The sequence below is a fragment of the Hyperolius riggenbachi genome, chromosome 7 (genome assembly GCF_040937935.1).
Source record: "Hyperolius riggenbachi isolate aHypRig1 chromosome 7, aHypRig1.pri, whole genome shotgun sequence".
Lineage (NCBI taxonomy): Eukaryota > Metazoa > Chordata > Amphibia > Anura > Hyperoliidae > Hyperolius > Hyperolius riggenbachi.
The window spans coordinates 91,649,981-91,667,135 of NC_090652.1; the positions used below are offsets into that span (position 1 = coordinate 91,649,981).

The 17,155-nt window shown below is 42.9% G+C and overlaps 1 protein-coding gene across 1 annotated transcript in view; it reads right to left on the reverse strand.

The window, feature by feature from the left end:
- Positions 1–14,340, reverse strand: part of LOC137524454 (ras-related protein Rab-26-like) — a 98,474-nt gene extending 84,134 nt beyond the window's left edge. Inside the window, exon 1 of the mRNA XM_068244329.1 lies at positions 14,312–14,340. The gene's annotated coding sequence lies outside the window, so the exon portion shown is untranslated. The remainder of the gene's footprint in view (positions 1–14,311) is intronic.
- Between the last annotated feature and the right edge of the window lie 2,815 nt (positions 14,341–17,155).

Here is a 17,155-nt window from a genome sequence, read left to right on the forward strand (position 1 = left end):
TACCGTATATTCGGGCGTATAAGACGACTTTTTAACCCCTGAAAATCTTCTGAAAAGTGGGGGGTCGTCTTATACGCCGGGTGTCAGGCGCCGAGTGTACGTTCTTGTGCCAGGCAGAGCTTTAAATGACGTACCGGGTATGCAGCCAGGGCGGAAAGGTCTGTTTGTAAAATCTGTTTCAATTCAAAGTTTACTGCAATCCCGGATAACATCTTGCCAACAGCCGCTCGTGTGGATAGCAGGGCAGCTTCCTGGTTCGGGGGTCACCTGACTGTGACGTGTGCGCTCACGCTGAAAGAGATTGCCGGAGGTGGAACACACTGAGTAGTGGAGCGCATACGTCAGTCAGGTGACCCCCGAACCAGGAAGCTGCCCTGCTATCCACACGAGCGGCTGTTGGCAAGATGTTATCCGGGATTGCAGTAAACTTTGAATTGAAACAGATTTTGCAAACTGACCTTTCCGCCATGGCTGCATACCCGGTACGTCATTTAAAGCTCTGCCTGGCACAAGAACGTACACTCGGCGCCTGACACCCAGTGCGACCCAGATGGATCTTTCCCCTGACTGCAGCACCCGGTATGTAATGTAGAGCTCTGCCTGGCACAATGTACTATAGGCATAGCAAGCTTTGCCAGTTCTTAAAAAGCACAGCCCGATTTCTTTTCCCTCCCCTGGATAATTGCAGCACCCACCAGTAATGCCAGTACTATGTTCTTATTTTCATTTTGATGTGAGGTGCAGAGGATGTATACAGGGGTGGGCCAGGAGGATGGAGGCGGCATGTTTTGAAGAGTGGTAGTCTTATACAGCGAGTATATCCCCAACTCTATATTTTAACTGGAAAAGTTGGGGGGTCGTCTTATACGCCCAGTCGTCTTATACGCCGGAATATACGGTACTTTCTTTGATCTGCGCTGACTCATTTACCGAATTTCTGAACTTTGGATGCTGTTCTCTCTTAGCTGCGGTCACCTATTGCTACTCATTCTGATCTTTTTGTGGTAAATGCTCTTGACTGCCTGTGTAGAGCACCCTGAGAGTGGCTGCAGCTCTGAAGCGCTTTGAGTCTTCCGGGAGAAAAGTGTGACGTAAATATTATATGTCTTGTGTGAAATAAATAGAAATGCCTATATGCTTATGTTTCTCTATCACTAGCATCACAGTTTTTTACTAGCCACTAAGCAGCAGTGTTGAATGGATATAAACGAAAGTGTCAGCTTTTCAGTGTATGAAACCCCCGGTACCTGAGGGTATGGGAAAACAAAGGTGAATCCAGGGTCTTGGTGGGGTAGTGGCAGAGAGTGTTACATAACTGCGGTTATCCTTCAAAGCGGATCCGAGATAAAAACTAACTATAACAAGTAACTTGTCTATATATCTTATCTAAAGTTTAGATAGTTTTACATAGCAAATCTAGCTGCAAACAGCTTCAACAGTTTATGATTATTTATTCCTGTGATACAATGAGAGCAGCCATGTTCTGTTTGTCACATTACACACAGGCAAGCTGATCTGCATCTCCAGTCCTCAGCCTGTGAAAATTTCACTCTCCTCTCCTCCTCCCTCTGCCTTTGAAATCTCTGGCTAGTAACTTCCTCCTTCTCCTGCCCAGACTGAGCTTCCATAAGACCTTGCCACTAAGGCTCAGAGTGCCAAGGCACTCTGGAGAACCTGTGGGCGAGGCTTGTTTAGTTTATAGGGAATTAGAGTATTAAAACAAAGCAAAAAAAGTATTTGGCTTGAGGAATGCCCTTTAAAGTATATGGAAGAAACACAATTATGCAATGAGTAAAAGCTTATCTCGGATCTACTTTAAATTACAATTTCCCTTTCCTTTCTAACGTTCATCTGAACATAGCCTAAGGCAAAGGCTCCCATGGATGACCTTACTTACCCTGCTGAGCTAAGCTGTGCAGGATTCAGACTGCTAGACAGCTGCTTCTATTGATTATGTCTGTTTCTGGCGTGTAAGTTGTAATGTAAAACAATATTTTTCGTTTATAGCTTGTAAAGGAAAATGTAGTGCTAAATAGGTTGAATAAATGGAAATTAAATGGCAAAATACCGTCTATAACAACAAACGAATTCTGAAATGAAACCTCAAATAGCGTCTACAACAAAAAACGATATTTACACTTGTATTGAGCATAGTAATACAATGGTAGATTTTACAAGTATTTTACTGAAATTATACCTAACTCTAGGCTCACACAGATCTCTCCCTATCCCTAACCCCTAGACCCCGCCTTTGTGTAAATATACATAATTTAATAATGTGTATATAATATTACATATATTGTGCTGTAACTATACCTAACCCTACTCTCACACAGAACCCTCCCTGTACCTATCCCTAACCCCTAGATCCCCCTGGTGGTGCCTAACCCTAACCACCCCCCTGGTGGTGTATATTGTACTGTAACTATACCTAACCCTACTCTCATACAGAACCCTCCCTGTACCTATCCCTAACCCCTAGACCCCCCCCCCCTGGTGGTGCCTAACCCTAAGACCCCCCTGGTGGTGCCTAATCCTAAGACTCCCCTGGTGGTGCCTAACCCTAACCACCTCCCTGGTGGTGCCTAACCCTAAGACCCTCCTGGTGGTGCCTAACCCTAAGACCCCCCTGGTGGTGCCTAATTCTAACCACCCCCTGGTGCTGCCTAACCCTAAGACCCCCCTGGTGGTGGCTAACTCTAAAACCCCCCTGGAGGTGCCTAACCCTTTCCACCCCCTGGGGGTGCCTAACCCTAAATCTCCCCTGGTGGTGCCTAACCCTAACCATCCCCCTGGTGGTGCCTAACCCTAACCATCCCCACTGCACAAACACCCTTACACACATATAAACAATAATATATTTAATCCTTAAAATACTTCACTATAAAGAACAGGAATAGAATAATTTATATATTTGTAATAGAATAAATAGCCTTAAAATCACGTACACATTAATAATATTATAAATAGAAAAAGGTATATCTATATAATAGAATAGATAGCCTTACAATCACGAACGCATTAAAAAATCTTAAAATAACGGTAATGTTAAAAACGATATATTAGTAAGTTAATAAAACTATAATCTACGCATTACAAGTGTAAAGAAACAAAGTTAATACCAAAAGCGATGTATTTCTAATAGAACAAGGTTGAAAACGATATTTAAGCATTATACGTATAAAAACAAATTTTAAATGATAAAATAAGTGTAAACGAAAATTTACTTGTTACAGCCCTGAAAGCGAAATTTAAAAACGGAAAAATAAGTAAAAGCTACTATAAGCGAAATTTCCAAATGAACAAAATAAGTAAACCACAAAGTTAAAACGAACTTGTAAACGATATTTGTAATAAACCTTGTTCTGTAAACGAAAACTTTTGTTAACACGATCCCTGCAACCGCTGTTTCTCAGGCGCCCAAATTTCCTGTCGGGCGCCCAATAGCCGATATTTTGCATTGCAGTCTATGGCGGCAAGCTTTTTGTCCACTAGCCATATGCGCCTTTTTTTTTACTGCTTCCCTGTTTCTGTAGTTGACTGCTGAGCCTGCTGAATGTCGGGGGCACCCAGGTGACAGCACAGAGGGTCAGGTGACAAACCTGGTCTGGGAGATTTAGAAGTTCAAAGACTATAGCCACGTGAGGACTTAATACTAGGTCTGCAGTACAGCTGTAATACATAAACTGCATCGGAAAGGCTTGTTTCTGCTTCTCTGGATGTTGTTGTTTTTTTAACCTCTAAATACTGCATTGATTAAATAAATGATCTTTACAGAAACATTCTTGGGTTTGTTTGTTCATTGATTGCTCTTGTAGACAGTAAAAGCCTTCAAGACATACACAGTAGGCTTTAATAGCAAAGAAAACATAGTGGTAATTTATATAACAGCATAAACAAAGGGGGGTGTCAGTTTAAAGCGGATTTAGGCTCATATTATACATTTTTGCTTAAAGTGGTACAACACATTTCTTCTTTGCTCTAATGGTATAATACCAACCACCAGAAAATCAATTGGTAGCTAAACATAAATACTGTATATATAAATATAGCAGCTATGCAATAAATTACAACATCAGCTTTCAAAGCAGATAAACTGTATTTTGGGAACTTGTAACTTGTAAACAGACAATTACTTGTGCACCAAATATGATAACTGTATAGGTAATAAAAAGTAGGAAAACACCTTTTTATTATAGTTATGAAAAACAAAAATTTGCTTTCCTAAAACAGAAAGAATTTGCGATAATTCAGGTTGGAGTGAGCTCAAGAAGTCTCCCAGAGCACCACTGCTGAATATATGCAAATTAACCATTGTACCCTTAGAAGCTAAACACACCTCCAGAACCGCTGGATTGCAATGATGTGTCAGCTTGTTAAATTGTACAGAGCCATAATAATCCAACATGCATACAGACTGTTTCGGATTGTTTGATCCTCATCAGTGCATGACATGGATTAATTTGGCTCTATGGAGTAGGGCTTGTAAACCGAGAGGTACAGACTAACCAGCAAGCTCATGGTGACCCAGAACTCATTGGAGTGTGTAAGGGACTACAATGGTCCTAAAAGCCCCCTTACTAAGATGTTAAGAAAAACAAAAATTTGCTTTCCTAAAACAGAAAGAATTTGCGATAATTCAGGTTGGAGTGAGCTCGAGATGTTATTATAGTTATGTCAGAGTTGAATCCCGCTTTAGGGCTAGTTCACAGTGCTCAGTTGTGTTGCAGAAGACTTCTTCATGTCAAATCATTGCCCATACAATTCTATGGGTCTGGTCACAGTACCGCGTTGTAAATGATCGCGTTATTCTAACTCTCGCTGCATGCAGGCTTTGTATTAAAGTCTATGTCCAGCCTCCATTGCAGTTCACACTCATAATGTGTGCATTATGCAACTGGCCTAGCCTACAAAAAACCCAAGGTGAGAGTTTTATGGATGCGGCCATATTTATTTCCTTTTTAAGCAATACCAGTTGCCTGGCCTCAAATACTTTCAACCATAGAGCCTGAACAAGAATGCAGCATAGCAGGTGTTCCTGGCATTGTCAGATCTGACAAGATTAGTTGCATGCTTGTTTCTGGTGTACTTCAGACACTGCTGCAGTCAAATAGATCAGCAGGGCTGCCAGGCAACTGGTATTGGTTAAAAGGAAACAAATATCTCACCTCGGGTTCACCACTTAAGGACCGCAGGAGTATTGTATGATCTGTGCTGGGTGGGCTCTTTAGCCCCCAGCACAGATCGCGTGGCAGGCAGGGCGATCAGACTTCCCCTCTTTTTCCCCACTAGGGGGATGTCCTGCTGGGGGGTCTGATCGCCACAGGCTTTGTGTGGTTAGCGGGGGGGGCTCCTCAAAGCCCCCCTCCGCAGCGCTATTCCCCCCTCCCTCTACTCCTTACTAGGGGCGGCACAGGACGGCGATCCGTCCTGTAACGCCTCTGATAGGCTTCAGCCTATCAGATGCCAGCGATCCCCGGCCAATAAGAGGCCGGGGATCGCTGATCTCCTTTACGGCGCTGCTGTTACAGCAGCGCCGTATGCTGTAAACACCGGGGATTTCTTCCCCGGGTGTTTACATTTAGCCTGCGAGCCGCGATCGAAGGCTTGCAGGCTGTTCACGGAGACTCCCTCCATGAACTGACATGGAACGTTTCCATGGAGATACCACTGCGACCAGCCGCCGCCTATCGGCGTTGGCTGGTCGTTAAGTGGTTAAGGCCCTATTTTGATTGCCAACTAAGTAATCCTATCTCACTGGTTTTATATCTCACTGACTGTCTTTGTTAAGCACTGTAAGGTTGGACATTGTACTGGTTAAGGGCACCATTGTTTGTGTAGGAGAGCAGGATTTGAATCCTATCTGGAACCGGTACCTAACCAGTAATTAGTTTATGGGAGAGACTTCCTAACACTCAAAGATGTCCTACTTAATGTGCATTAAAGCGGACCTGAACTCAAATCTTCCTCTCTGCTTTAAAAGATAAACAGCATAATAAACTTAAAAAAACCATTTTATTACAGCTGATAGAAATCCTGCAATAAATCTGCAGTGTGTCTACTTCCTCCTTTCATGGAAGCAAACATAGTGTTAACATCCTGTGTTTACAAATAAGCTGCTCTGCTGAGGCTGCCGAGATTGCTGTGCTTAAATAGCTGAGAGATCAAATTACAGTGTTGATTAGTCACAGTTGGGGGGGGGGGAATTAGGCATGCTAAACTATCTAAATACATACAGGGAGCATTTCTCTCTCTTTTCCTTCTGTCCTGTGCAAGAGTTCAGCTCCACTTTGTGGCCACAGCTCTCAAACGCGAGTCGAACAGGAAAAAAGTGCTATACATATGTGAGAATTTCATGAAATATTAATACCCTGAAATCCGATCAGCAATGCAGCAGTGTGCTCAGGCCCCTATACTGGATTATATACTGCACTGGGTGAGTAAAGTATAAATATTACTGGGTACCTCACAACACTATGAGCTTAAATTCAGCCTAATCCTAGAGAATTTGAAGGAGGGGGTAGAATCATACCTCTGAGGATAGAGGCAATAGATAAATGTATTGAGATCGGCACTAGATTGCACGGTGGCAATGGGGATTTACAGTGTAGTGGTCGTGCCTCCAGACCACATAGACAATAGTAACAGACCAAGGAGTAGAAAGAATCCCGTATGGAATTTTGCCTCTGAAGAAGCAGGTCTTTGACTTGCGAAAAGGCTGTCAGGCCATTCATACTGTATTTGATGTCAAGTGTATTGGGATGTATATGAAGGTCACGGTGATTGCCTCTGCTGGAGTTGGTGCCTGGATTCTTTCTACTCCTTGGTTTGTTACCTCTGAGGATAGTAGACAGAGCACTTATAAAGAAAATTAATATCATGCTAACATTTTTATATGGGTTCAGAGACACTTCCGTTGCTCTGCCACCAAGACTCTCTTTACAGGGTGATTTCATGTATGGTTGCACTAACTCACTGGCTCCAGCCTGCTGATCACCTGACACCTAACGGATAAACAGTAACCAACACAACTGTCATCTTCGTGTTTACCATTTATCTGCATCAGTGTTTTACTTCAGCTTACATCTGGAAATATGCCTGAAGAAGGGGACTAGATCCCAGAAAGCTTGCATCATTTAACTCTATTAGTTAGCCATTAAAAGGTATTATTTCTTACAAAACGTTGTTTTTTTTCTACCTATATAATTTGTTTGGCTAACACGGTACAGAAACTTTTTTGCTACTATTTACAGGGTGAAAAAACCCCAAAGTAACCACTTCTTTATTCTGGAATGATAGGTGCTGCTGACTGTTCTGTAACTCCAAACTGAAGACCGCAATATGTTTATAGCCCCACTTTAAAGGAATAAACTGAGGAGAACAGTTTTGGTAAATGCACGCTGGTGCTATTAGCAATCTGTTACACAACCAGCAGAAAGATTTGAAGCCGCTATAATAAGATCTCCAAGCACTTTAGCTGGTATCACTTTGGAGGGAGGGTATCTTTTTTTTATAATACGTAAAGACTAATTATCAATAAGAATATGATTATAAATAAGATTTGCAACATCATTAAAATAGCAGAACATTCTTTTCAACTACCATCTACGATTCAGCACTTGATTTCCTGCTACCATCTAATGTGATACCGGTGAGTTGTAGTAGCCCTCTCTCCTTTTCTTGATTATTCAAATAATACATGGGAATGATTGTCCAATGGTTCCTCTATGTGGAAGTGGGAAATGTGGGCGCCCGCTAATGGCGGAAGACTGGGCGCCACAATAGGGGCCCGTTGTAAAAATCAGCATGCAGGGAACATTTGGGCGCCCGCTGCGCCCAATAAATAGGGTTATCTTCACAACAGAATCAGAGCAAGATAATCTCAAAAATACATCTCCTTAGGGCAATGATAATACTAGTATCCATACAAAGAAAGTATTGCCTGAATAGGGACTTAGTATATCTCGAATAAGCCAACAACACTATGGGGTAATGAAATATAATGTAATCTTTATTGAAACATTCTCTAGACAATTAAAACAATAAAAACAATTAAAAACTCTCCTGGCTCTGATTGTAATCAGAACATCCATAATGGTGCTTGGAGAAAATGCTCAATGTGATAAAATTATGTGAATATACAACAATATAAACAGATACAAATTATGCAAAATAACAGTAAACAATGTGAAAAATACTGTAAACAATAAACAATTTAAATCTTCAAAAGTGACAGATGCAATCACACAATCATTGTATATCAGTGGACCATAGACTCCAAGCGGGAAACTGTGCCCTAAACAACCTCTAAGTCAGGGCTGCCCAATAGGTCGATCGCGATCTACCGGTAGATCGCGACCGCCTTCTCGGTAGATCGCGGCCTCTTGGCCGCGTCTCATTAAATTTTGTGGCCAGCAGCATGTTTAGCTGCCGGCCAATAAGAATGCAGGGGAGAAGACGCGGCGAGCAGAGAGGGAGGAGAGAGGCGGCGCGGCCGCTACGTCATGGCTGGGGGCGGCGCCGGGCAGCCTGCAACGTACGTGCTGGTAACATGCCTGGCGCCGCCCCCAGCCATGATGTAGCGGCTGCGCCGCCTCTCTCCTCCCTCTCTCCTCGCCGCGTCTTGCCGTCTTCTCCCCGACATTCTTATTGGCCAGCGGCCTGCCTGCCGGAGGTTCCAGGAGTCCAGAGGACCCTGGCTAACCTACGCTGCAGGTACATATACCTGGCTAAGCTACACTGAGGGCCCCTATACCTGGCTAAGCTACACTGGGGGCCCCTATACCTGGCTAACCTACACTGGGGGCCCATATGCCAGGCTAACCTACACTGGGGGCCCATATGCCAGGCTAACCTACACTGGGGGCCCATATGCCAGGCTAACCTACACTGGGGGCCCCTATACCTGGCTAACCTACACTGGGGGCCCCTATACCTGGCTAACCTACACTGGGGGCCCATATGCCAGGCTAACCTACACTGGGGGCCCATATGCCAGGCTAACCTACACTGGGGGCCCCTATACCTGGCTAACCTACACTGGGGGCCCATATGCCTGGCTAACCTACACTGGGGGCCCATATGCCTGGCTAACCTACACTGGGGGCCCATATGCCTACACTGAGGGCCCATATGCCTGGCTAACATACACTGGGGGCCCATATGCCTGGCTAACATACACTGGGGGCCCATATGCCTGGCTAACATACACTGGGGGCCCATATGCCTGGCTAACATACACTGGGGGCCCATATGCCTGGCTAACATACACTGGGGGCCCATATGCCTGGCTAACATACACTGGGGGCCCATATGCCTGGCTAACCTACACTGGGGGCCCATATGCCTGGCTAACCTACACTGGGGGCCCATATGCCTGGCTAACCTACACTGGGGGCCCATATGCCTGGTTAACCTACACTGGGGGCCCATATGCCTACACTGAGGGCCCATATGCCTGGCTAACCTACACTGGGGGCCCATATGCCTGGCTAACCTACACTGGGGGCCCATATGCCTGGCTAACCTACACTGGGGGCCCATATGCCTGGCTAACCTACACTGGGGGCCCATATGCCTGGCTAACCTATACTGAGGGCCCATATACCTGGCTAACCTACACTGGGGGCCCATATGCCTGGCTAGCCTACACTGGGGGCCCATATACCTGGCAAACCTATACTGAGGGCACGTAACCTATGCTGCAGGCACATATACCTGGCTAACCTGCGGGGGGGTGCTTAGCATTTGGGACATTGGTAGATATCCTGGCCTCGGCAAATTTTTAAAGTAGCTCGCGAGCCGAAAAAGTGTGGGCACCCCTGCTCTAAGTAATATATGGCGAACTAATAAAGTGCAATACTTATGTGACAAGGTATAGAGGAGGACTGATTACCGGAAAGAGGAAGACCAGTACCAGGCGGGAGACGGAGAGTCAGCCTAAGGGGCTCACAGCTAGACCAACTGCTTCTGAGGAGTTTTTATTGATTTAATTGTGTAGAGAATGTTTCAATAAAGATTACATTATATTTCATTACCTCATAGTATTGCTGGCTTATTCGAGATATACTAAGTCCCTATTCAGGCAATACTTTCTCTGTATGGACAATAAATAGGGTTAGGCGTGAGGTAAGAATGGTTAAAGTTAGGCGCTTGGGGGGGGGGGGGGAGTTGGGCAGCACTGGGGTTACGGTTAGGCATCAGCAGTGGGGAGGGTTCAGTGTGAATCTAGGCTTAGGTTTAACTATAGTAAAATATTGGTATTTAATACAGTTATTTTACTATCAGGATTTCTGGACACCCTTTTTCGACGTACGCCCCCTATACACCTTTCTGGCACAACCCCATGGTAAAGGATTTCTTGACTGTCCCAGAATGAAAAGTATAGGTGGATCATAGTCTAATAATGTGTAGGACATTACTACATTTAATTAGATTAAAATAGCAAAACATTAAAAGTACGATGTGAGTTTCCAAACTTCATATTCTTCTGATACCTGCAGCTTTGCTTCAATTTACAGACACAATTATTTATAAATCACCAGTTCTGATTTCTTCTACTAAAATAACATGTAAAGATAACATGTACAAAGTAAAAATAACATGTACAAAGTAATTTTTATATAAGGTGGTATACCAACTATATTGGGCACTACTGATTGGAAATACTGTAATTCTAGACAAACTTAAACACATATAGGAAGGGGAAGTAGCCAATAAGCAGAAGAAATGATGGGAAAAGGGCAAAGTAGCCACTAGATTTTACTTACAGTATCAGCTCAATTGAAACTGTTTAACCCCTTTACTACTGATGGTTTTTTTCCCTTCTGTACAGAGAAAATTTTCAACTTTCAGCGCTCCTTCCGTTCATTCGCCTTTAACTTTATTACTACTAATCACAACGAAACGATCTATACCTTGTATTGTTTAACCACCAATTAGGCTTTCTTTGGGTGGTACATTTTGCTAAGAATAATTTTATTCTAAATGCATTTTAATGGGAAAAATAAGAAAAAAATGGGAAAAAAAATCATTATTTCCCAATTAAAACCTACACATTTTATTTGCTAATTTGTCCTGGTTATTGCAACATTTACAATATTTCACCAGTGCAATGTATGGTGCCAATATTTTATTTGGAAATAAAGGTACATTTTTTCAGTTTTGCGTCCGTCAATATTTACAAGCCCCTGATTTAAAAAATAACAGTAATATACCCTCTAGACATACATATTTAAAAAAAAAAGTTCAGTCCCTAAGGTAACTATTAATGTTTTGGGTTTTTTTTGTCTTTTTTTTTATGCAAACATTTTATTTGGGTAATTAACACGAAGTATTAGCAACAGCAGACAAGTTGCGAGTGATTCAGCTTGGCTTATGAAGCAGAGGAGACCCCTCCGGCACGCCTACTCCTCTCAGCCAATGAGGAGCGGCGAGCGTCTCCGTCAGCTGACGCGCCTCCTCCCTGCATAAAGGTCCTGTCTGTGCGCACGCGACAATGCAACCCTATGTGCGGCTGACAAACCCGTCCTCGGCGTTCTGAGCACTTTGTGATTTGAAAAGCTCTGGCTAATGTAATGCTATGGGTGTGATCCCACTTGAGGGATGTGATTTTATAAAAATCCCCCATAGCATTGCATTAGCAAGAACTTTTTCAAATCACTAGCACTTAGAAAAAGCTTCTAGTAGGTTTGAACCCTAAAAGTGGAATGAGGTGAAGAGACAAATTACGGTAATATTTGACCAAATTCTTGGAGACTTTCATATCATTTAGGCTAAATATAAGGATTAGCTGCATTACCAGTACAAAGTTCAGCCAGCATTTGTGATGGTGTAGGGGTGCACTGGCACACATGGGGCCATATGCAATTGACTTTTTCTCCTGAGTTTTCTCCTAGGAGATATATTTTCATCTTCTATTTAAAAGAAGTTTCCAGTACTTTTCAACAAAAAAAGTACCAAAAAGTAAATGATAAAGTACAATCAAAATTATTTTGAGTATTTTCTTGTTTTCTGGTGGCTTAAAAGGTATTTTATTGACAAGTTTAAAAATACCACCTAGGAAAAAACTCTGGAGAAAAAGTTTATTGCATATGGACCACCATGGTCCATATGCAATAAACGTTTTCTCCAGAGTTTTTACACATCTGGGAACAATAATTACAAGTGTTAGAGCAAGATATGCTGCCAGCCACATGACGTCTTCATCAGGGAAGGTCTTGATTCTTTAATACGACAATGCCAAAACACATTCTGCACCTATTACGACAGCATCATTCCATAGTCAAAGAATCCAGGGGCCATATGCAATTCGCTTTTTCACCTGAGTTTTCTACTAGGTGATAATTTTACACTTTTCAATAAAATGCCTTTTAAGCCACCAGAAAGCAAGAAAATACTCGAAACATTTTTCATAGTACTTTTTTCACCTACTGTTCGGTACTGTAGCGATTGGTATCAGCAAACAGATGTCTGATTATTGAGTGATCTGCAGTATCACTAATAATCCAGACACTATACCTGATTATGTAGTGATCTGCAGAATCACCAATAATACAAGTATAGCAACACACAGAAGGTATACAAGTATAGTGCTTGGTGCAACAGTAGTACTTGATAGATTAGCTATACCTCACCAGAGGAGCTGGTGGGTACTATCAGTACAGATCAGGGCTCTCTGGTGGGGAGGCGAGGTCAGACAGGCAAGGTCGGCAACAGACAGGTAGTGACAGTACAGAATCAGAAAGCAATAGGAAGGTGGTTATACAGGCAAAGTCAGCAACGGGATCAGATGGGTAGAAGTACAGAGACAGTAAACGAGAGAGAGGTCAGAAGCAATATGCCGTAGCTGCTTGTGTATGAGCGGCTCCATGGCATGGCCGCAAGAAGAGGGGCGTGGTCACGTTGTGCAGTAGGGCCCTGGGCAGAGGACTGAAGCACAGCGTGGGAAGCCTCTGGTCTTACATCTACTTAGGTAAGTATTTGCTTTTTGACACCTCAGGTTCTCTTTGAGCTATGTACACCCTGGGGATCAATGTCAACTACAATCTTATCCGATTGCTTTGGGTGACATTTTTTTCCTGGCCAGTGTAGAGATAAGCACAGTTATGCACAGTTAATGCGCAATGTTTACATGTAAAAATGTATTTTTACCTTTATAAAATCCATTGTACAACTTTGCCCTGCACCTTTTATTTCTCACTGATCAAAATATCTAACTACATTCTGTTACAATTTTCTTCAGAGCCGAGGAAAATAAACCAACACTAACTTGTGAGTAACCAGCACCACCTTGTGGTAAGTTGAAAAAATAAAAACGCTAACAGTTGTAACTGAAGAATGATTTTATTGTGGGTTCAAAGCCGCTTTAACAGCCCATTTTGTTCTGAGGAGATGGTAGAAGAGAGGACTAGCAGGAGATGTCCCGCTGCAGCTCAGAGTGAGAACTACATGAATGGTCAGCTGTACACCCACCGACAATCAAAGTTTTACACAGTTTTAGGCCCTGCCCCTGAGTATCTGAATTAACTGTTGCAACTGCACTGCACTACGCAGTATTTAAAACAGGGCTGTGGAATCAGTACAAATCATCCCACTCCAACTCCTCAGTTTATGAAACCTCCTACCCCAAGTACCCAAAAATTGCTCCAACTCATTGACTCTGACTCCACAACCCTGATTTAATAATTTCACCATTCCCAGAGTCCTCCCTAAAACCTTTGGTACCACAGCTTTCTGCCATGTAGTTGCTACCTGTGGCTGGACAAGTCATTCTCTCTCCTCTTCAGCTCAGTGTAGCCACATGCTTGGCAGTCAATCACCATGCGGCTCACTGAACTGGAGAGGAAGACCTGCCCTGCCGCTGGGAGCAGGTCATTTCTACGCTCCTCTGCTGCCGCTCTGCATTTGCTCACACTGGGCCCCTTATCCCTCAGGCCCCCCCTGCGATGGCGAGGGTTGCAGGTGCTATCGTTACGCCCCCGTGAATAAGGCAAGTCAAAGTTATCTACAGAAAGATCACTGTCACCCAGAAAACTCTCAGCTGTAATCTCCTGTGTATAGGCAGAGTCCCTTGCCCCAATCTACCAGATTAAAAGATTATTTTTCTCACATAAGTACTATTCTTTTGTCTGCTGTTCTCAAGCAAGCACCAAATACATGCAGGGAAACAGCAGAGGAAAGAAACAAAAATTAAAACAAAAAAAAGAAGCATTATTATTCTCCACCCCCTCTGCCCCCTGGAGGCTGATGCACAGACTACAGTAGCTGGGGACACACAATGTCACCAAAGCGAAAATGTCACAGCACTTACCGGGAACGAGCGGCAATGACTGCAATCTGTGCCTGTAATCAAGAGCCTTTCTATTCAGATAATACAATCAGACGCCGTCAGTGAAACAAGAGTTGCGGAACGGGAAGCTGGAACATGCGGCTAACACCTCCTCATCAGCCATTTTCTTCACAGGCTGGCCTTTTGTCTGGGCATAATTGTACATAAACGCTGCTGACTCCACTTCCTGCCTTTTATTGTTTCTGAAAGAACAATATAACCTCCCGTAACAAAGTAAACATATTTTTTCTCCGTATCGAACGAAGCACCTGTCACCGACTCTCTGCAGCCACTGTGATTGGCTCCAAGAATTACAGAATTCAATGATAACGGCCATAAGTGGGAGATGGATGGGGCTATGATTAAAAAAAAAACACAAAAGTAAACAATTAAAAATATCAGCAGTTTCCTTCTCACCGAGGAGCTCTTCTTGTTTCTTTGATTTTATCTTCTTCTCTCTTTTTCTTCTGTCTTTGTCTTTCTTTTTCTTACATCTTTTTTATTTTATTCTAGCAGTCATTTCCTTGTATTTGATAATACAGCAAAGTCCCCTTTATCCAGAATTCAGGCAACCGGAAGTCTCAACTAAACGGCATGCATGAGGGATAATGGGGAGGGGGACCTCTTTTTTTTTTAGGAGCTTTCTGTGGGTGCTGGCAGGTTTTTAAAGAGGAGCTGTCAGCCATAGTATCTCAGAAAAAACACATATATAAGTAGATAAATACATGCTCTACTTATAGAACATATGTATTGCACTGTCCATGTTTTGATTTTGGTGATTTTTCTATAGTAAAAAAGGAGAAAATCTTTCTTAGGATTCTCCATTTTAACTGTGTCTAGCTTAAAGCCAATCCTGATGTCATTTCCTCCCTTACTCTCCTCTGCCTGATTGTGTACGCATTGCCCGCTCTCCTCCCAGTCTTCAGACACTCCCACCCAGCTCTGCAATAGAAAGTGCATTGTCTCAGCAAGATAAATATTGGCCAATCAGAGAGAAACAGGCGTGGGAGGGGAAAACAGGAGGGAAAGAGGCTTCAGCCAATCAGGCTGCATTAGTTAAGTCTGAGGTTAAAGTAAAGAAGCAAAAAAAAGACAACCCAGCATGCCCTGCAACTTCTTTTGTGCGGCAATGTACCAAATTAGAGTCAGGTAAACCGGGAATTATCATTTATACACAAGAAAAGTAATAGTGATTTTTAACTTTTGGATTGCCTGGTTAGCATCCTTATTACTTGTTTACCAGATAAAAATTAAGAATTGACTTTTAATTTTATGCCCGACAGTTACACTTTAAATACTTACCGAGCCTTCCAGCGATGGCTAGCAGTTTCCCTGAACCTCCTCGAGGGCTCCTAGCGGTTTCCAGCATCTGTGTACAGAAGCCGGAGTGTCACATGACCTGATGCGGGTCAGCTGACACTCCAGCTTTCATGCACTGGGGAAGCCGGAAAGCCGCTCCGAGCCTGCAGTGAGATAGAGGGAAACTGCCAGAGATCTCTGGAGCCTCGGTAAGTTTTTCAGGGGAGAGTTTGGCACTATTTCAGCCAGTTGCTCAAGCAACCAGCAAGCACATGTATCCGGCATCAGGCGATCCCCGCCGGTGCTGTATACCGGGGACTTTGCTGCAATATAGTAAATATGCAACCCGATTATGGTGTGAGACTTTATGTTTAAGTGATGATGCCGATCGGCTTGGATAAAGAGAGTGATACCTAGATACTGTAGGTCAATAATCTTTTCTTTCTATTTTAATGGGTGGAGATTTTGGGGGTCTTTCTGCATACAGGCAGTCCTCTAATTACAAACAGGCTACGATCTGGGAGTGTATGTAAGTTGAGTCCCGTGTTAAACATGACGAAACGTGGATAAATTATTTACATTCAGTGAAATTACACTATAAACTCTGGATTTGGACATATACAGTAGTGTAAACAATGTTTTTGTTTTTGGGTAGTTTTCAATTTGTTTTAGGGAGGGTTTACACATTATTAGAATTCACATCTAGTGAAAATCAATGCAGCATAGGTTTGTACATCGCATGTAATTTACCATTGACTTTTACTCAGTATCCTAAGACAGCGCCCATGGCAAATACTAAATTTGCCCTCCCCCCCCCCCCCCGCACACACACACAGACACACAGACAGATACACACACACACCTACAATCAACAGCATCCTGTCTAACCTTTTGGACAGGGTAACCCCTTCATGCATTCAGAACGCACACACAAATACCAGAATGTAACAGTCACTATGAATTAGGCTATCCTTCTGATCCTCTGCCTCTAATACTTTAATGCAGGAATCATACTTGACTGTTTTCATACGCGTTTTCTGCACAAAAGAACTCCTGTTAATCAAAGGGCTAGTTCACACTTAATGTGTTTTTCTTGCAAAGAAAAAAAAACTGACATTCTGCATGATAATTCTGCTCATTTTGTCAGTTTTCTGTATCAATTACATTAGCTGTTGTGAAAAAAACGCACATGTTTTTCTGCGTAGAAACTTGGTGTGCAGAAAATGTACGCAGAAAAACACGAGCTCAAAACTGAAAGACAAGTGTGATCCCTGCCTAAGCCATAGACCGTGAACAAGCATGAAGATCAAATGTCTGACACATCTGACAAGATTAACTGCATGTTTGTTTCAGGTGTGTGATTTAGACCCTAGTGACCAGAGAGATCAGCAGGACTTCCAGGCAACTGGTATTGTTTAAAAGGAAATAAATATGGCAGCCACCACTCTCATATGAATGAATGCAATGAAACATTTGCAGTGACGATTATAACATAATAAAAGCCTGACAACCTATTAAATATCAGTA